The sequence below is a fragment of the Petaurus breviceps genome, unplaced genomic scaffold (genome assembly GCF_028583685.1).
Source record: "Petaurus breviceps papuanus isolate PSGF00001 unplaced genomic scaffold, PetGlider_PUasm1.0 184, whole genome shotgun sequence".
NCBI lineage: Eukaryota > Metazoa > Chordata > Mammalia > Diprotodontia > Petauridae > Petaurus > Petaurus breviceps.
This window is the reverse complement of record NW_027185793.1, coordinates 4,282,225-4,303,069: the sequence shown is the minus strand read 5'-3', so window position 1 is coordinate 4,303,069 and position 20,845 is coordinate 4,282,225. Positions and strand designations below refer to the sequence as shown.

The 20,845-nt window shown below is 38.9% G+C and overlaps 1 protein-coding gene and 1 pseudogene across 1 annotated transcript in view; one reads left to right on the top strand and one right to left on the bottom strand.

The window, feature by feature from the left end:
• Positions 1-20,845, top strand: part of LOC138161196 (uncharacterized) — a 163,973-nt gene that overhangs the window by 16,999 nt on the left and 126,129 nt on the right. The window lies entirely within an intron of this gene.
• On the bottom strand, positions 1,329-20,771 carry LOC138161188 (kelch-like ECH-associated protein 1 pseudogene; annotated as a pseudogene).

Here is a 20,845-nt window from a genome sequence, read left to right as displayed (position 1 = left end):
TCTATCTGGTATACTGTTTTTATTCTAAAACAAAGAAACAATTAAGTAGCACAAGTACAGCAAATCTCACCTTAAAAAAATCATAGTCAGGCATGGTGGCACAGGACTTTAATCCTTGCTGAGGGGTATAATGAGGATACTACATCCTTTGAGCTCAGGAGACTTGAGCTACAATAGGGCTGAAGCTAGTGGGGCTTCAGCACAAACAGTTCCCAGGAGAAGGGGAAGTCACCAGGCTGCCCACTGAGGGGCAAACCGGCCCAGTTTAAAAATAGACCAGGTCAACAACAATTGTCAAACAGCAATAGGATCAGGCTATTAACAGCCCAGCAAGATAAAGAGAAAAATCCATCGGAAGAGCTTCAGGACACTTCCCTCGACTCTCTCCTACAAATTGTACCAGTGCCAAAGAAGGAAGAATGCTTATCAAACTTGTGGATGACAAAATACTGAGAGAGCTATCTAATACATTCCAACAACAAAAGCATGATCCAAAAATATCTTGAAAGACTAGAACAACACAAATCTAACAAGATGAAATTTAATAGGGAAAAATGTAAATGAGATCAATAAGAATCTGGTTATTTCAATAGAAAGCTATTCACAAATAAGTGTGATATTTTACCTGTGTTAAGGAGGCAGATTTTTTTAAATCATCATTGAATCCAAAAGACATACTCTAATGCTGGAGACCACAAAATTCTAAAGAAAGTCAGGGTGATTGATTTTCTTTGTTTCCGCCACCAAAAAAACACTAGTCTGTTCTTTATTTCAGTTTGAAAGTTACCACAGAGAGCCCAGAGATCATACAGCCCAGAATTTCTATGTACAATCCCCTTTCACACACACACCTCAACTCCACAGTGTTCTTGCCAACATATATAAAACCAAACCCTTTCTGCTCAGCACAGAAACTTCAGGAATGAGGAGAGCTAGATTCTGTTGCAGAGGCCTAGATCCTACTCCCACCTCCAAGGGAAGGTGGTAGCTGATGCTGGCCTCCTAGAAACAGTTCTCTTTTGTAGACAGGCCCTCTTCCACAGGTGCACGGGTGCCAGTGCCCCACTCACTCTTCCAGTGGGTCCCTGGCGACACATTTTTCTAATGTTCTCAGGGCCAGGTGAAATCAAAGGGTCCTGTGATGGCTCCTTCTGCTTCATTATTTTAACACTGAATTATAATTTTAGTCTCTGGTTTTGGAAATGATTTTTTTGCTTTGTTTGTTTTTCATTTTCATACAAAAAACCCAACCTTACTTACTATTTTACCTAAGAGAGAAAAATTCTTTAATAGGTGCTGTTCGGTTAGTCAATCTGCTTTCACTAAGGTTATACCATCCTGTGGTTAGAGGCCATATGTGTCACCTCACTCCAGTGGCTGTGACTGGGTCATAGCATTTCATGCAATCCAGAAATGTGTATCCATCATATCAACCAAGGACATTGGTAAACTATGACCCTATGTGTACTCTGTCAATGTTTCATAGGGGCCACAAAAATTCAAGGCTTCATTCCACATCATATCTTTCCGTGCTGTTCAACTGGTCAGTCCTGTAACATAGATGCAGTTGGATGGAGCACAGACACCCGCCATACTTCAGATGGTGTTCATAGATGTGGTAATCTGATACTCTCTGAGTAAAAGTACTTAGCAGAACTGAGGTTCCTTCAAAGCCTGCATAGGGCAAGCAATTCAGGACAGCCACTCCCACCCCATTCTTTGTGTCAGCATCAGTGTCACTAAGTGCCATTCATCCCATTCTGACTCATACCTCTCCCACTAATGCAGCCATGGGAGCCCCGAAATGCGGAGATGAAGCCATTGATGACACCAACCCAGGGTGCAAAGCAAGTCCTCTAATTGATCATGGGATTGTAGGAGTCAAGGGCACTGGAGTCTGTGTTTCCATCTCGAAAATTGTTCCATGCCCTCACAGCATGTGGCAGTCTACCCACCATACAATTTACTAGACCACTTCAGGGCACCTGTAGGTCTGCAAGATGGAGCAAGGTGCCATCACAAGGGTTGTAGGCCTCCGGGTAGCTCAGTGACTGGTGGAAGTAGTCCTTTGCTGTGTAGATGACCTGACATCCTTGGGTGCCTGGCAGGGCATCATCTGGGTGGGCTTGCAAAGGGCGAGATCCTAAAGATCTTAACCATATAGTCCTTACAACGTGAATCTGATTGGAGGATCTCGTTTTTGCAACTACATTTGCAGACAGTGGGAAGGGAGGGAGTGGCAACAGAAAGCACAAAGAAGAACTTGAATGTAGAAGCCACAATGTTCCCAGTCACATTTGACCCAATTGATATAGGCACAAAAGACTTTGGACTCATGGTGCATATTGAGCTTGTCCCAAATGATAAGTGTAACCAGTTGGCAATGGGCATATTAAAGAATTCCTCTTGGAAGGGAAGTTGGAAGCACCCACTTTTGAAATGGGATGGGATCAAAGTAGAGAATAGAACTAGTGGAAGGTGGGATAGGAGGGAGGGAAATATAGTCAGTCTTTTACAATATATCAACTATGTTAATGTTTTGCATAAGCTACACATGTACAACCTATACTGAACTGCTTATCTTTTCAGTAAGGGCAGGTGACAAGGGAGGAAGGGAATGAATCTGGAATTCAAAGTTTTAAAATCAAATGTTTAAATAAATATATATGCATATAATATATATATACTATTAATAATACTATTTTACATGTAATTGGGAAATAAGATATACAGGAACTGGGGCATAGAGATCCACCATGCCCTACTGGAGAAGTCAAAGGGGGTATGAGAAAAGATATGGGAGAGAGCAGATTGGAGGAGGGGATATACTTTGGGACTGCTATTTTGGGGTGCTGGGCAGGGGAAAAATGGGGAGAAAATTTGTAACTCAAAATCTGGTGGAAATGAATGATGTAAATCAGAAGTTAATAAAGCATTTGAAAAATGAAAAAAAAGAATTCCTCTTGCTTTGCTACCTCCCCCAAGTGCACTGATAGAGCTTAGAACAGCCAATTTGCTCAGCAAAGATGGAATACCAATGGCATTGCTGAGTCCAGCTATTGCACAAAAAAATCACTGCAGACCCACACTACATTTCTAAACTGGTACATGACAACCCAATTCATCACATGTAGCATACATTTCTCCCCCATGAAGATGGAAGCAGTATAGGCAAACTCTATGAGTCGTTCCATTACCTTGTGGTGGATGCCCTCAGAGACTTCTTCTGTGCCCTGCTCCTACAGCCCATTGGTAAAAACAGCCTTGAAAACTGGGCGGGAGAAGGCAAGTATCACTTTGTGAGTCATAAACTCGGCAGCAGGTACATCATCACATTTGACCTGTAGAGTCATATCATATAGCTGCTGGGTGAGCCAAAGGTCATCCATGATGCCAAGGCCTGTTTCCTGTGGTCCTCTAGGATAGAGCTGAAGGTCCATTTGCCATGCTAGAAGGTGTAACCTCCACCTTGCACTCCATGGCATACATCACTGCACTGCTGTCCCCCCCCCAGGGCACTAGGAGAGGAGGAGAAAAGAACAGGCACCAAGAACCCCTCTGCTATGCCCAGACATTGGCTGCATCAGCCTCTAAGAAAACATTGCCAACACCTGGAGTTACCCACCCAGCTATGATCGAACTCCTGTTCCTCCTCCTCTGTCTCTGCCTCCCAGGCCCCAGAGCCTCCATCTCATGCTGAAAGAGGTGGGGTGGGGTGGGGATTGATTTTCAAACTCTCTCAAGGAGCAGATTCTAAAACAGCAGAAAAATCACAAATTATCCTTATATCAAAAAAGTGCAAACAAAAAGACATCAGCTATTATTAAGCCCCCTGCCAACTTTTTTATCTCTATGAAGTTTTGATGAACATGACCTAGAACATCTACAGTATATCCTTAATGGAAACATGAGGAAAGAATGGTCAAATTTTCACAAATGAAATTTCTATAGCAGACAACACTTTAAGGTCATGCAACTGAGGGATAAAGGATAAAGTAAATGTAAACCCTTGCTGTCTGTTGTTTATTTTTATTTTATAATTTATTTTGTATAATGAAATTAATTTATTATTTATAATTTTGAAAATTAAAAAATTAAATTTAAAATTAAAATTAAATTAAGCAAATTTTAAATTTAATTAAAAAATTTTAATTAAAATTAAATATATTAAAATTAAATTTAAAAGTTAATTAAGATCAATTTTATAGAACCAAATACATCTTTTCTTGAAGTGTCTCCAATACCTCATGAAAGTAAAAACACTAAAACTGTAGAGGTCGCAGAGTGTGATTTATGAACAGTAGACTTGGAATTATGCAATTCTGCCACTTCTGAGCTGCCTAACAAATGAAACATCTCTGAGCTTCTCTTAACTTCAGCTTCCTCATCTGCCAAGTAGGGATGATGATAATACATAGCTACATCCTACGGGTGTTGTGAAGATCAAAGGAGATAATGTATGTAAGGTACCTTAGGACTTTATAATAATAATATAAAGTAATGAAAACATAAGGCATTATAATAACTATATAATAAAACAATAAGGATTTATAATAATAACTAACATTAGCACTTACTATGTGCCAGGCATTGTGCTAAATGCTTTACAATTATTATCTCATTTCATCCTCGCCACCACCTTGGGAGACAGATGCTATTATTATCCTCATTTTAAAGAGAAGGAAACTGAGGCAAACAGAGGTTAAGTGACTAGCCCAGGGCCACACCTCTAAGAAAGTGTCTGATACTGAAGTTGAACTCATCTTCCTAACTCCAGGTCCCTTACTCTATCTACTGCACCACCTAGCAGAAATTATTATAAAACTCAATGGTAAATGCAACTAGAAGGATACTTAAGTCAAATGATCACCCTATTTTCAACATCAAGCAAGGTGGGTGTATGTTCACCTTAGCTGTCTGACAGTGTTAGGATAGGTGCCTTACACAAAGAGGAATATAAACACAAAGATAATTCTCTATGAAGGGTGAGGTTCTTCAACTGCTATCATTTTTTTTCTGTTGATATATAGCTCCATAACACTTTAACAGCCTCTTAGTAAGACTCATAGCAATACAAAAGATATTTTTCTGGTAATCTACTTTTAAAATGTAGTAATATAATGAAAACTCCTAATGCTCAGACTATTTAACTTAGAGAAGGAAAGACAGCCCACTGTATTAGTCTCATGGAAATGGTATAGTGCTTTCCATGAATACAGACTGCTGCCCCCTGTAATGGTCATGTAATTTGACCCCCTTGCATTGGCAAGTAAGGAGGTATTTAGCACTTAGTAACTGATCAAGCCTCTGTTGGGGAAACAGAAGGTATGAACTCGTCTCCTGTTGTTGATGTAACAGGAAAGCCTCTGTTGGGGAAATAGGAAGTAGCTAATACTGTGTATATAAGGAAAGCCCCAGAGAGTCACAGTCAGAATTTCTTGAGACCAGCATCTGGAGGCAGAGGAGCTACAGAAGAGAGAAAGGAGAACTGAGTCAGAATTTCCTGAGAACTTGTGGTGGTGGAGCTTCTTCTGAACAGGTGCCCAGGAGCCCCCTCCCCCCAGGCTGGATAAGGTGATTCTAATTTTTTGAATGAGCTGCAAAAGACTGAGGAAGCATGATCAGGATGCAGGGACTTTGTCTCTTTGTGGCTTGGTTGAGCCTTGAATTCCGGGGAGCAGAAATTATGAAGGAGTTGAGATGGACTGGACCCTGTGAACTTCAGTGTAGAGCAAGACCTACCCAGAGAGCTGGGCAAGGCACTGGGAGCTGTCTGCCATTGAACCCAGATGACAGTCTGGTGAATTCAGGTAGAATCTGGGACCACGGAAGGGGATCCAGGGAATCTGAGAACTGGCCCCAAGTCAAGATGAAAAGACCTCTCCCTGGGTACTGAGTAAGGATGAAATTGTAGTTTACTAGTGACCTAGGGGTGGAGGGTTTGTGTATTTTCTAATGATTGTACTTAGTGATTAATGATACTTAGTAATTGATTGCTGAATAAGTGACTTATTGAGTTAATTTAGTGTGTCCCATGAGAGGAAGACTTTGACTATTGTACTTTGTCTTTGTTCTAAATATTGTGACCACTTTGGTGAAAACTATGTGGCCATTTTAATGATAAGCTGTTGTGAATACTCCATTGTGATTTTCTGTGAATGTTTTGTTTTGATTTGTTATTGAATAAATAGTGTTCATTATACTATGTAATCAGAACCTTGAAATCTGATCACAGCAGCAATCCTCTGGAAAGCTGCTTGTGCTTGGCCCCAAAGCCCATTTTCTTAAGACCAATATTCTTATGAGGATACTTTATGGCTACAAATCACAAAAACCAAGATCTCAACTTAAAAGTCATCCAAATGGTAATGGAAAGATCCATTGTTGTTGTAAATATGCTAGAGCATATATCCAAAGTTCACTTGTACACAAGGTGTGGGACAAAGAAATCACTGAACACTTATATAATGAGGCAAGGGGTTGACCAATAATGTAAGAAAAATAAGAGAAATATATCCATAATGCATCTTGTCATCTGCCCTCACTGCCAAGGAGCCATAATACAGGAGAGAACAATGTCCTCTTTCCATCCCCTGCTCAGGGAATAATAATCAAACTAATATTACAATTGCTAAGAAAAGGGCATAGCAATTGACTGCCCTGTGGCCCCATTCACAATCCCTGTGACTACCCTTATAGATACTTCCTTCTCTGGCAATAAGACTTCAATATGCCCCTAGTTCAGAGATTCCCAAGTTGCAGTACATGCATTCACAAAAGAAAGCTTGAGCTTCTTTTTTTAAAATTAATTTCTTTGTTTCCTTTTAGTTTACAGGATTCAATTCCACAATTCCTCGAGGTTCACATTTTGTCCCCTTCCCTCTCATCCCCCCGGCCATGGCAGCATATAGTCCAGTACAGGATCTGTAAATACTTTCACATTATACATTAGTCAGGTTATAAAGACGGATTGTATCAGATGGAATAAAAAATGGTAAAGAGGACATAAAACCAAACAAGAGAAGGAAAAAGATTAGGTATTTTGCTTCCACCTGGATATAAACTCAGTTCTTTCTAGCTCTTTCTCTGGATGCACATATTTCTCTCCATCATGAGTCTTTTGGAATTGACTTATATCACTGCATTTCTGAGAAGAGTCCAGTCTGTCAAAGTTGGTCATCACACATACATTGTGTCTGTAATTGTGTACAAATTTCTCCTGGTTCTACTCTTCTCACTCAGCATCAGTTTGTATAAGCCTCTCCAGGTAAATATGAAGACTGTCTGTTCCTCGTTTCTTATACCACAATAGTATTCCATAACATGCATATACCACAACTTGTTCAGCCATTCCCCAATTTATGGGTACCCCCTTAATTTCCAATTCTTTGACACTGCAAAAAGAGCTGCTATAAACATTTTTGTACATATGGGTCTTCCTCCCACTTCTATGATCTCTTTGGGATATAACCCTAGAAGGGGTATTGCTGGGTCAAAGGATATGAAAGTATTTATGGCCCTTTGGGCATAATTCCAGATTGCTCTCCAGAAAGGCTGGATCAGTTCACAACTCCACCAGCAATGCATTAGTGTTCCAATTTGACCACATCCTCTCCGGCATTGGTCATTTTCCTGTTTTGTCATCTTAGCCAATCTGACTGGTGAGATGTGGTACCTCAGAGTTGTTTTGATTTGCATTTCTCTAATCAATAGTGATTTAGAGCATTTCTTCATGTGCTTATAGATATCTTTAATTTCTTTCTCTGAAAATTTCCTGTTCATATCCTTTGACCATTTATCATTTAGGGAATGACTTGTATTCTTATAAATTTGACTCAATTCTCTGTATATTTTATTTTTTTTTAAGCAATTGGGGTTAAGTAACTTGCTCAAGGTTACACGGTCAGTTATTATTTCTGGGTGTGGTGCTGAGTATCTGAGTCCGGATTTGATCCAGGTCATCCTGACACTGGAGCCGGTGCTCTTACTCGCTGAGCCACCTGGCCGCCCCTCTCTGTATATTTTAGAAATGAGTCCTTTGTCAGAGACATAGGTTGTAGAGATTTTTTCCCAATTTCCCACCTCCCTCTTAATCTTGGTTACATTGGCTTTGTTTATACAGAAGCTTTTCAATTTCATGTAGTCAAAATTATCCATTTTACATTTTATAATGTTCTCTAATTCTTGTTTAGTCATAAAGTCTTTCCCTCTCCACAAGTCTGACAGGTAAACTATTCCTTGTTTTACAAGACTGCTTGCAGTATCAACCTTTGTACCTAGATCATGTACCCATTTATACCTGACTTTGGTATATGGTATTAGATAATGGTCTATGCCCAGTTTCTGCCACACTATATTCCAGTTTTCCCAGCAGTTTTTGTCAAATAGTGAGTTCTTATCCCAAAAACCATGATCTTGGGGTTTATCAAACAAAAGGTTACTATAGTCGTTGAGTTCTGAATCTCGTGTGCCTAATCTATTCCATTGATCCACTCCTCTATTCCTCAGCCAGTACCAAGTAGTTTTGATGACTGCTGCTTTATAATACAGATTGAAATCTGGTATAGCTAGTCCACCTTCCCTAGCATTTCTTTTCATTAATTCCCTTGATATTCTGGACTGTTTATTCTTCCAAATGAATTTTGTTACTATTTTTTTCTAGCTCTATAAAGTAGTTTTTTGGTAAATTAATTGGTATGGCACTAAATATATAATTTAATTTTGGTAAAATTGTCATTTTTATTATATTAGCTCGACCCAGCCACGAGCAATTGTTGTCCTTCCAATTAGTTAGATCTGACTTTATTTGTGTGAAAAGTGTTTTGTAGTTGTGTTCATATAGGTCTTGGGTTTGTTTTTGCAGGTAGATGCCCAAATATTTGATAATGACTACAGTAACTTTAAATGGGATTTCTCTTTCTATCTCTTGCTGTTGAATTTCTTTGGAAATATATAGGAATGCCGAGAATTTGTGTGCGTTTATTTTATATACTGCAACTTTGCCAAATTTATTTATTGTCTCAAGTAGCATTTTACTTGATTCTCTAGGATTCTCTAAGTATATCATCATATCATCTGCAAAGAGTGATAGCTTGGTCTCTTCTTTGCCTAATTTGATTCCTTTGATTTCTGTTTCTTCTCTAATTGCTACTGCTAACATTTCTAGTACCATATTGAATAAGAGAGGTGATAGTGGACACCCTTGTTTCACCCCTGATCTTATGGGAAATGCTTCTAGCTTCTCCCAATTACATATAATACTTGCTGATGTCTTTAAATAGATGCTACCTATTATTTTAACGAAGGCTCCATTTATTCCTACACTTTCTAATGTTTTTAATAGGAATGGATGTTGTATTTTGTCAAAAGCCTTTTCTGCATCTATTGAGATGATCATGTGGTTTCTGCTAGTTTTATTGTTTATATGATCAATTATGCTGATGGTTTTCCTAATATTAAACCATCCTTGCATTCCTGGAATAAATCCTACCTGATCAAAGTGTATTATTCTTGAGATAAGTTGCTGTAATCTTTTTGCTAGTATTTTATTTAGAATTTTTGCATCTATATTCATGAGGGAGATTGGTCTATAATTTTCTTTCTCTGTTTTATCTCTTCCTGATTTAGGTATCAGTACCATATTTGTGTCATCAAAAGAAGTTGGTAGGACTCCTTCTTCACTAATTTTCCCAAATAGTTTGTAAATTACTGGAATCAGTTAGATTTAAATGTTTGATAGAATTCACTAGTAAATCCATCTGGCCCTGGATGTTTTTCCTAGGGAGTTGATTGATGGCTTGTTCAATTTCTTTTTCTGAGATGGAGTTATTTAAGTAATTTACTTCCTCTTCAGTTAATCTGGGCAACATATTATGTTATGTTATATTATGTTATATTATATCCTAATTATTGTTTTGATTTCCTCTTCATTGGAGGAGGAACCCTGTTCATTTTTGATACTCATAATTTGGTTTTCTTCTTTCTTTTTTTTATCATATTGACTAAGGGTCTATCAATTTTGTTGTGTTTTTTTCATAAAACCAGCTCTTAGCTTTATTTATTAATTCAATATTTTTCTTCATTTCAATTTTGTTAATCTCTTCTTTAGTTTTCAATATTTCTAATTTAGTATTTAATTGAGGATTTTGAATTTGTTCTTTTTCTGGGTTTTTCAATTGCATGCCCAATTCGTTGACCTCCCTTTTCTCTAATTTAATCATGTATGCACTCAGGGATATGAAACTTCCCTTAAGAACTGCCTTTAATGCATCCCACAAATTTTGGTATGTTGCCTCATTATTATCATTCTCTTGAATGAAATTACTGATTGTTTCTATAATTTCTTGTTTGACCCACTCATTCTTTAGGATTAAATGGTTTAATTTCCAATTAGTTTTTAGTCTGTCTTTCCATGGCCCTTTATTGCATATAATTTTTATTACATCATGATCTGAGAAGGATGCATTTAATATTTCTGCCTTACTGCATAGAATCATGAGGTTTTTATGCCCTAGAAGGTGCTCAATTTTTGAGTATGTGCCATGAACCGCTGAGAAGAAAGTATATTCCTTTTTATCCCCATTCAGTTTTCTCCAGAGATCTATCATACCTATCCTCTCTAAAATCCTGTTCACCTCCTTAACTTCTTTCTTGTTTATTTTGAGGTTAGACTTATCAAGTTCAGAGAGGGGGAGATCAAGGTCTCCCACCAGTATAGTTTTGCTATCTATTTCTTCCTCTAATTCCTTTACCTCCCCCTCTAGGAATTTGGATGCTATACCACTTGGTGCATATATGTTAAGTAATGATATTGCTTCATTCTCGATGGTGCCTTTTAACAGGATATAGTTTCCTTCCTTATCTCTTTTAATTAGGTCAATTTTTGCTTTTGCTTTATCTGAGATAAGGATTGCTACCCCTGATTTTTTTACTTTAGCTGATGCATGATATATTTTACTCCAGCCCTTTACCTTTACACTGTGTGTATCCCTCTGTTTCAGATGTGTTTCTTGTAAACAGCATATTGTAGGATTATGATTTCTAATCCATTCTGCTATCCATCTCCGTTTTATGGGAGAGTTCATCCCATTCACATTTACAGTTATGATTGTTATCTGTTTCTTTCCCTCCATCCTATTCCCGCCCCTGTTAATGTCCATATTTCCCCCCCTTAATAGTTTTCCTTTTGACCACCACCTCCCTCAGTATTCCCTTATCAGACCCCCTCTCTTTTCCTCCCCTTTCCCCTTACTTCTTCCCATCCCCCCCTTTTGTAGCCCTTTCCCCCTCCTACTGCCTGTAGGATATTTTTATACTTAATGAAGCATGTTATTTCTTCTTCACACCAAGAGTGATAGGAACAAGTCTCATGCGAAGCTCCTCTCCCTCCCCTCTTTCCCTCTAAAATGATACTTTTTGCGTTTCTTCTCCATAGAGTCCTATGCTTAACTGGTTGTTATTCCCTCCTTGCACCAGAACCAATGGGGGAGAAGCTCATATAATTCCCATCTCCCTCCCTTCTTTTCCTCTGCTATACAGTTTTTATGCCTCTTTGTGTGGCATAATTTACCCTTTTCCACTTCATTCATTCCCTTTCATCCATTGCAGTCCCTTTGTAGCCCTTAATAAGATTTTTTTAAATCATCATTTTGTGTATTTTGTACTCATACCAGTCTATACTTGTCTGTAACCAGTTTGCTCTTATCAAATAGCATGGTGTGTGTGTGTGTGTTTTCCTTGTTTACCTTTCTATGTCACTATTGCATCTAGTAATTGGAGATTGAATTTTCCATTGAGTTCTGGCTCTTTTATCAAGAAGGTCTGAAACTCTGTTATATCGTTGAATGACCATGTCTTTGCCTGGAAGAATATGCTCAGTCTCGCTGGGTATGTGATCTTTGGTTGTAACCCAAGCTCTTTTGCCTTCTGGAAAATTGTATTCCACTGCCTCTGATCTTTCAGTGTAGAGGCTGCCAAATCCTGTGCAATCCTCAGTGTGGACCCTCGATATTGAATTGCTTCTTTCTGGCCACTTGAAGTATTTTCTCTTTTATCTGGTAGTTCTGGAGTTTGGCCACAACATTTCGAGGACTTTTCAGTTTGGGATCTCTTTCAGCAGGTGTCCAGTGGATTCTCTATTTTACCCTCAGGTTCTATTATCTCAAGGCAGTTTTCCTTAACGAGATCTTGGAGAATGTTGTCTAGGCTCATTTTTTCATCATGATTTTCTGGTAGGCCTATGATTCTCAGATTCTCTCTCCTGGATCTGTTTTCCAGGTCAGTTATTTTTTCTTTGAGGTATTTTACCTCTTTTTCTAATTTTTCATTCTTATTGTTTTGTTTGACTAATTCTTGGTTCCTCGTAGAGTTATTTCTTTCAATTTGGTTGATTCTAGTTTTTAGCAAATCATTTTCCTTGGTTAACTTTTGGAGCTCCTTTTCCATATCATATACTTTTCTTTTTAGAGAGATGTTTTCCTCATTATAATGTTTTTCTAATTCTGCTATTTTGGTTTTGAGAGAATTATTCTTTTTGTCTTCTATCTCTCTCAATTTGTTTTCAAAGTTGCTTTTAATCTCATCTAGGAGAGCCTTCTGTGCTTGGGACCCATTCTCTGTTGATATTTCAGCTGTGGGTGTGGAGTCCACATTGTCTCCCTCTGAGTTTGGTTCCTCCCTCTGAAGATAGTAGGACTCCAGAGTCTTTGCCTTTGTAGTCTGCTTTCTACCCATTTTGAGACAGGGCCCTAGCCACACCCTTCCTCTAGGGATCCCAAGCCTTTACTGTAGAGGGTTTTGCCCTGGGGCAAGAGTTACTATGTTTTCAGGGTCAGAGGGGGGGTTTGGAGCAGGTGAGGTTCACTCCATCATCCTGGTCTTTGGAAGTCCTGATAGGGGCTTTTTTTTAATTTCTGGGCTATGAAGTGGTAGCCCCAGGAGTATTTGCTGTCCAGGACAGGGGCCCCTGTATTTGCTTTTTACCTTGCTCTTTCCAGTCCCAGCCCTTTGGTGATAGGCCTGGTAGTGGCCCTTGTGGTTGATGGGACAACGCCCTCTGAGTTGATCATGCCCCTTCCAGGCCTGCCTCTCGGAAGCTTGAGCTTCTTGAAGGAAATGAGGGATTTAATGAGGTGGAAGTGAAGATGAAGAGGAAATGGATGTCAGCATAAATACCACCTGTGCAGAGGCACAGAGGTGGTCTATGGAGTGCTATGTGTGAGGAGCAGAAAGAATGTCCATGTGCCTCGAACATAAGAGTATAGGAAATAATGAAGCTAGAAAGCTAGGTTGGGGCCAAGCTGTGAAGGACTTTGAAAGTGAAACAGAGATGTTCATATTTTATTCTTAATAGTAAGACACTGTAGTTTATTGAGTAAGGGAGTGATATGGTCATGTCTACATTTAAGGAAAATCACTTTGATAGCTGTATGGAGAATGGACTAGAGTGAGGAAAGATTTGAGTGGGAGAGGCCAATTAGAGGTCAATAGTCTAGGTGAGAGGTGATAAAGGGGCTGTGAGTAGAGAGAAGGGGTACAAAATAAGAAAGGTTGTGGAAATAGAAACTAAGATTTCATACCTGATGGGCTATGTGTAGTGAGGGAGAGTGAGAGTGAAAAATCAAGAATAATCATGAATTTAGGAACCTGGGAGAAGAATGTTTGTGACTTTGACAGAAATAGGGAAGTTTAGGAAAAGCAGTGGATTTTCAGGGAAAGATGATTAGGTTTTTTGTTTTTGTTATTGTTTTTTTCGGACATGTTGAGTTTGGGATATTTCCAGGACATCCAGTTTAAAATATCTACTAGGCAGCTGGTGATGCAGGACAGAAGCCCAAGGGAGAGACAGGGATTAAATATATACATCTGGGAATCATTTGCTTAAAGATGATAATTAAACCCATGGGAGCTGATGAGTATAGCTCATGTAAGCTTTGAGGATACTTATCCCAAGTCTCACTCTCACAAATGAGCTAAGTTTCCCAGATCAAAATTGCATCTCTCTTTCAGGGTTCTAGAAATATCCCTTAGAAGTCAATCTAATGCTCAAGCTCTAACATCCATTGCTGTGCTTCTCCCCAAGTTTATCAATTGAGAATCATTTTTGTCAGTTTCAAAAAAGGATAATAGTTGGTACAAAAGATCCTCCCCAAAGTCTCTCCTACAAGCACATATGACATTAAGGAGGAAGATTTTCTTTTGCTTAGAAGGTAACAAGAAAGGGTTACTTAGCTCCTGATGAGTAGGCATTTTTCCCCTCTTATTTAACAGGCTTCCAATGGAGCTGTGACTCTGTATCTGCTCTGACATTGGCTCTCAAGGCAGACTCATATCTGATATATTAAATGAGTCTAGTACACAGTGTGAAGTCCAACATCCTCCAGACTTTTCAAAGTTTTCAAGGTCCTTCTCCAGCCAAATTGGGGTAGAACCTTCGACCTGAGGCCACATGTGACTCTCTAGGTCCTCCAGTGTGGACCTTTGACTGAATCCAGATTTCGCCCAACAAAAGTAAAATGGCTATACTTGAGGACCTAGAGAACCATATGTGGTCTTGAGGCTGCAGGTTCCCCACCCCTGGAAAAGGGTGTTTTTTTGGCCTCTTTGAACTCACTTCCTACCGCTCCAGTTTCAGGTATGTTTCCAATTTAGTTTAAAATCTGTGACTGATTTTGAATGAAACTAAAGCCTAGGATTGACATTGACTGATTACACCTGATTAAGGTATGCTAGGCCATCTTATCACTAGTTACTTTAAATGGATTAAGGTGACTTGATTGAGTAAATCACTCAATCTTTGGTGACTTAAAGTCACCATTAGAGTGTAAAGAGAAAAAAGAAGAAAGTCTAGGATGTAGCCTTGGGGAACACCCACCAGTAGGACACATGATATGGATGATGAAACAGAAAAGGAAAAGAAGACATAGAGGTCAGACATGGAGGAGAACCAGGAGAGAGAAGTGTCATGTAAACCCAGGTGGTGAGCAGTGCCAAATGCAGAAGAGAGATAAAGGGTGAGGACTGAGGAAAGACCATCAGACTGAGGAATTTAGAGAAGACTATTGATAGATTGAATTTATTCTCATCTAAAATTCTGAGAGAGAACTATAAGACATCTTGTATTTAACGATGCAAAAAGAATCCATGCAGTATGAAGACCAGTAATTGTGATGACACTTCTATAATAACATGTTTTCTGTAACTATAAGAATATTTTAAATCTCTCATTTTCACCCCCGCTTTTCATTTCCACTGGGTCTCAGTAATTTCTCATCTAGACAATTGACAAGACCTCCTCAATCATTTCCCTTCCAAACCCTACTATCTCCTTGCTCTAATCAGTCAGGATAATTTCCCCCAGAGCATCTAATTCTTCCCAACAGCTGTCTGCTGAAAGTGTTTAAGCTTAGCCTTCAGGGGCATACACAGTTTGGATCCAATCTCCCTTGCCAATCCCACTTTCTTGCACCCTGATTTTCCAAGATGGCATATGTCAAAATTCAACCCATCTTTTAAGGCTTAGTTCTTGCATGAAGCCTTCTCTGCTCCCTCTGAAGTGCCATTTTACTTCATTCATGACTTTTCTTTAATTCATCATGGTCAGTTTTGTATTATAGTTGTTTGCATACATGTCTTATTTTCTGCACTAGACTATATGTTTCTGAAAATCAGGAGCTAGATGTAGCTAGGTGGCATAACACATAGAACTCTGGATCTGGAGTCTGGAAAACTAGAATTCAAATCTACTTTGAGATGTGTATTAGTTGTGTGAACCTGGACAAATCACTTAACCTCCATCTACCTCAGTTTTCTCCTGTAAAATGAAGATGATAGCATCTTCCCCAGAGTTGTTGTAAGGATAAAATGAGATAATATTTGTAAAGCACTTTGGAAACCTTTAATGGTAGTGTAGTGGCAAGCACCCCAGTGTCCCCAGGGTCGCTACTACCACAGGTTCTTGGATCTGCTTTGATAAAGGAAAGCAACTCAAAATGGGTTAACAAGCTTACTTTAATCAGTCAGATATGTATCATTCACCTAGTTCAGGGGAAAAAAGGTCAGCACCCCGAACTTCAGAATATACAGACAGAATTATCAAGACAGAGAAACAGATCAAATAGACAGTTTCCAAAATGTCCAACCATTACATCCATACCAAATCGACATCTGGGTTTCAACATCTGGGCTTTTCAAAGCCGAGGGGGGGCTCTCAACAATGGCTTCCCAGAATCCAGATGAAATCACAGAACACTTTTCAAAGTGAGCCCCAAAACAAAGCTACACATCAGGGCTTATATAGTCTTCTCCTGGCTCAGAGAATGTAACAACCTTATTGACTCACTGGCCAATCAAGAAGTATCTACTGAAAAACAAGCCTCCCACCCCAGGCTTCAGGTGCACTTTAGCCTAGGGGCAGGGAAGATCTTAAAAATTTACATTCCCATTACAGATAGTCATCTCATAAAGCACCTAAGACAGTGTGTTTTGTGTAGCATTTTCTCAATAAATATTATTTTTAATGAATGGATATAAATCCTCTCAGAATGCAAATTAATAATCAAATTACTAGTGAAATCTGCTGCACCATAGGCATCTAGGTAGTGTAGTAGACAGAGCACTTGACCTAAAGTCAGGAAGTAACCCTGGGCAAGTCATTTAACCTCTGTCTGCCTCAGTTTCCTCATCTGTAAATGGGAATAGTAATGCCTGTCTCCCAGGGTTGTTGTGAGAATCAAATGAGATAATAATTACAAAGCACTTAAGCACAGTACCTGGCACATGGTAAGTGCCATCTAAAAGTAGGCTATTATTAGTCACCTATTTTGTGGCAAGCTAAGGAGCTGCAAGAACATTTTTACCAATCACTAGCATCTTTTGTCTTGCAACAACCTTTTTTCTGTTTTTATACTAGCAAAAATGCTGCTTTATTGGTTAGCATAGAAAGAACCATAAATACACATCTAGCAATAAAAATACACTTCCCTGACATGCTGAATGGGCTCTTCAAAACATCAGAAAAGTGGCTTATTGCAAAACTGCTCACTGCCAGTAAAGAAACTACTAGATGAAATTGTGTAAACTTCTCAGCATGGTACCCTGTAAAATGGTAACAATTTTTGCCCCTCTTTGTCCACACTATTCTGCCTCACACAGAATTTTTTTTACATCTTCTTCTCTAAGAACCTGAATGACAATAAAGATGGTTTTAATAGTTGACAACCAAGCTCATCTGGTTTTTTCTCCTCTGATTATTTTAGACAGAATTTAAAATTGAATTTCACATTTGATTTTATTTTCTTCAGAACTACAAATGGCATCATTTCTTCTTCATAGAAAATTATTCTATATTATAGAATTTATTTATTATTTTATTATAAATATATATTTATGGTCCAGTCCCTACCACAATACCTTGTACATAGAAGGTACTCTGTAAACATCTATTGGTTTCATTTATGGTACCTCTGAACTTTGTCAGTTTTCATTTCTAGAAGCTGGCCTATCAAATCTAGCTAGTTATTACTCAAAATGAAACCCTTTAATCCACCTGCTCCTATTCATATGCTACTCAACAGAGCTGGAGAAAGTTGTATAGCCATTCTGACTAAATCTATTACAAATCTCAATTAATCTGATCTCAACTGAACTCTCACTGAATCAAGGCAGTTTTTTTTTAACTTCTCTCCACTAATTCTCAATCCTGTTCCCCACAGTATCTTTTCTAAACCTTCTCTTCACTCTTTAAGCCTCCTACACCACTCTCTCATCCAAAGACTTTGTCTCTGTTGCAGCAACCACCCTGGCATACTCAGAATGGCTGCTAGCACAGGTTCTTAGATCTGCTTTACTAGGAAATATAACTGTTTAAGGGCTCAACAGTCTTTTTAAATTACATTCACTAATTCAGGGGAAAAGTCAGCACCCTGAACTTCAGAGAAAATATGAACATAGAAAATACAAGCAGAGAAATAAAGACCAACAGACGGGGCTCTGACTGCCTGAAAATCAACTATACATTTTACATACGTTCCTGGATCGAGAGAGCCTTTACATCTGAGCAGTAGAGGAGCTCTGAACATAGGTCACTCAGAATCTTCACCAGCAAATCACAAGATCCTTCTCATAAGTCAGCCCTCAAAGCAAAATACCAACTCAGTATGTATAGACTTCCCAGAGTCAGAAGGCATCACCTTGTGACTCAGTACCTAATTAGAAATTAGCAAAAGGTATGAAAGCCTTACTACAAGTAAGCCAACTAAGCAAGCTTTCCTTAATGGGCTCCCACATAAGGCCTATTAATGGGTGGGAGAAATCTTAAATCCCATTAACATTACTGCCTCCTATTTTTGTAATGAGGTCTAGCACATGTGCTGAGTACCTGGAATGGTGTTTCTCTATACAGATAAGCTGGGGGACCTGTTTCTGTGAGAATCATGATGATGTGTAAAGAAAGTGCCATGCATACACATTCTGTAACTGGTTGTGGTCAGTTAACCATATGTAGAAGAGGAGACCATTGGATTGAAAAGGCATTCAAAATGGCCTGTCAGCTTCAGCTCCTCTTTTTTTTCTTTTGCCTCACTCTCATTTGGCTTCATTTGGTCACTCCTCAGCTCACAGTGTCTGCTGAGAGACCATGACAATCTTGAGAGTTTAGAAAGGTCAAGAGAATAAATTACAGGAATTTGGGAGTCATAGTCCAGCATCAATGTCCAGAGGATCAAAGGCCTGAATTTTGGAACCCCACTGGTATCTGAAACTTGGGATTATCCAGAAATTGTGCAGTGATGGGGCATGATTGCGGAGGGACCATATGGAAAATGAGATAAGTTTTGAGCCTTTTCACCCAGAGAACAAGGTAGTAGAGGGGATAGTGTGATTCCCTGAAAGTATTTGAGGAAGTGTTTATATTTTGTTCTTGCTATAGCTTTAAAGAAAATATCCCTTTGTATAAGCTAATTAATGTTAAATGGAACTTGGGTGCTGCTTACTAGCCTCCTAACAAGAAGGATAAAAGATGGTGGAGGCTCAAGCTGATGGCAGCAGGGGGAAAAAACTTCCCACAAAGACTTTTAGAGTAGCTTGGAACCCAGGGGTGAGGAGGGCTGCATTCTAGGCTTTGGGGTCAGGTAATGCAAAGACAGGGAAATGGGCAATGAAGTTCTATATGTGAGGAACAGAGAGAAGGACAATTTGTCTGGACTGAAGTAATGCTGAAAGAGAATGGACCATCATTTTCTTTCTCTGTACATTATCTTTCTTGGTGATCTTATTAGGTTTCATAAGTTAATTATCACCTCTAATATGAGTACTGATGACTTAAATTGATATATCTAGGCCCATTTTTTCTACTGAGCTCGAGTCCCACATTACTAATGACATATTAGTTTTGAACCTATATATCCTGTAGGCAATGCTAGGCGAGATGTATACTTATTTGTAAAATCTTACAGAGTTGCATCGTTTCATTAAGCAGAAAGAAGCAGTGGAGGGTAAATCTTATTGATGCCAAAAAAGTGACCAAGAAAAAATTGACAGCTGTCAACCAAATCTTCATGAGTTATCTTATGAACTGAGAGTTTCCTCAGTGAAGGGTTAGTAAGGAACAAGCAGGTGTTCGCAAATGCTATTCAGTAATAAACCATATCTTTAACATTGTTCTATTGACTGAATGATGTAGAAAATATAAAATATCATTATTTTGCTTACTATTTGTTGATTTTAAAAAAGAATTCAACTCGCATCACCTTGCAGGCTCTTTCACAAAGTGTTTCCCTCCATATGTCAATCTCATCACGGTACCTCATATCACACATCATTAATAGTCAGATCTTGTTTCTACAACCACATCTTTTGCCTTCTCTTCTCTCCATTTACACAGCTACCACTCTTGTTCATACCTCATTCATTTTTAACAAGACTATTGAATAACTTTGTAGTTGGTCTCCCTGATTCAGAGCTCTCCTTCCGACAACCCATTGTCCCCACAATTGCCAACATAGTATTCATCAAGTACAGATCTAATTGTGTCACTCCTCCACTCAATAAATTCTGTTCTTGTTGTTGTTGAGTCATGTGACTCCATATGGGGTTTTCTTGGCAGAGATACTAGAGTGGTTTGCCATTTCCTTCTCTAGCTTATTTTATAGAGGAAACCGAGGCAAACAGGGTTAAGTGACTTGTCCAGAGTCACACAGCTAGTAGGTGTCTGAGGTCAAATTTGAACTTAGGTCTTCCTGACTCCAGGCCCAGTGTTCTATCTACTGTGCCACCTACCTGCCCCTGATAAATTCTTATCATTCCTATTGCCTTCAGGATTTCAACCTGTTACACCTTGATTCCTACCTATCTTTCCAGCCCTCTTATGTATTGTCCTTTACTGATGACATGGTGTTAATTGTTTCACGTACTTTATGACCTAGTCAAACTGACCTTCTCTCTCTTCCTCCCACACAACATCCCATCACCTATTTCCACTTCTGCTAGAATGAACTCTCTTTCCATTCATACCTTCGATAATCCCTAGTTTCTTTCTATTCAAATGTCATCTTCCACGTGAAAGTTTTCCTGCTCCCCCCAGAATTACCTTGTGTTTTTAGTATACAGCCAGTTACATGATACATACATTTTCTCCCAGACTAGAGTGTAAGCTTCTTGAAAGCAAGCATTGCTTCGCTTTCTCCTTTGTGCTTTCTGCATGTAGGACAGTGCCTGACACCGAACAATGGTATGCTTGCTTGCTTGATTCCCCCAGGCTGAAGCACTTTTCGCATCGACTGTTTTCTGTCCTTGGATGTTTCATGCTTCTTATTTTATTTTCTTATTCAGTGAATCTAATTATCAATAT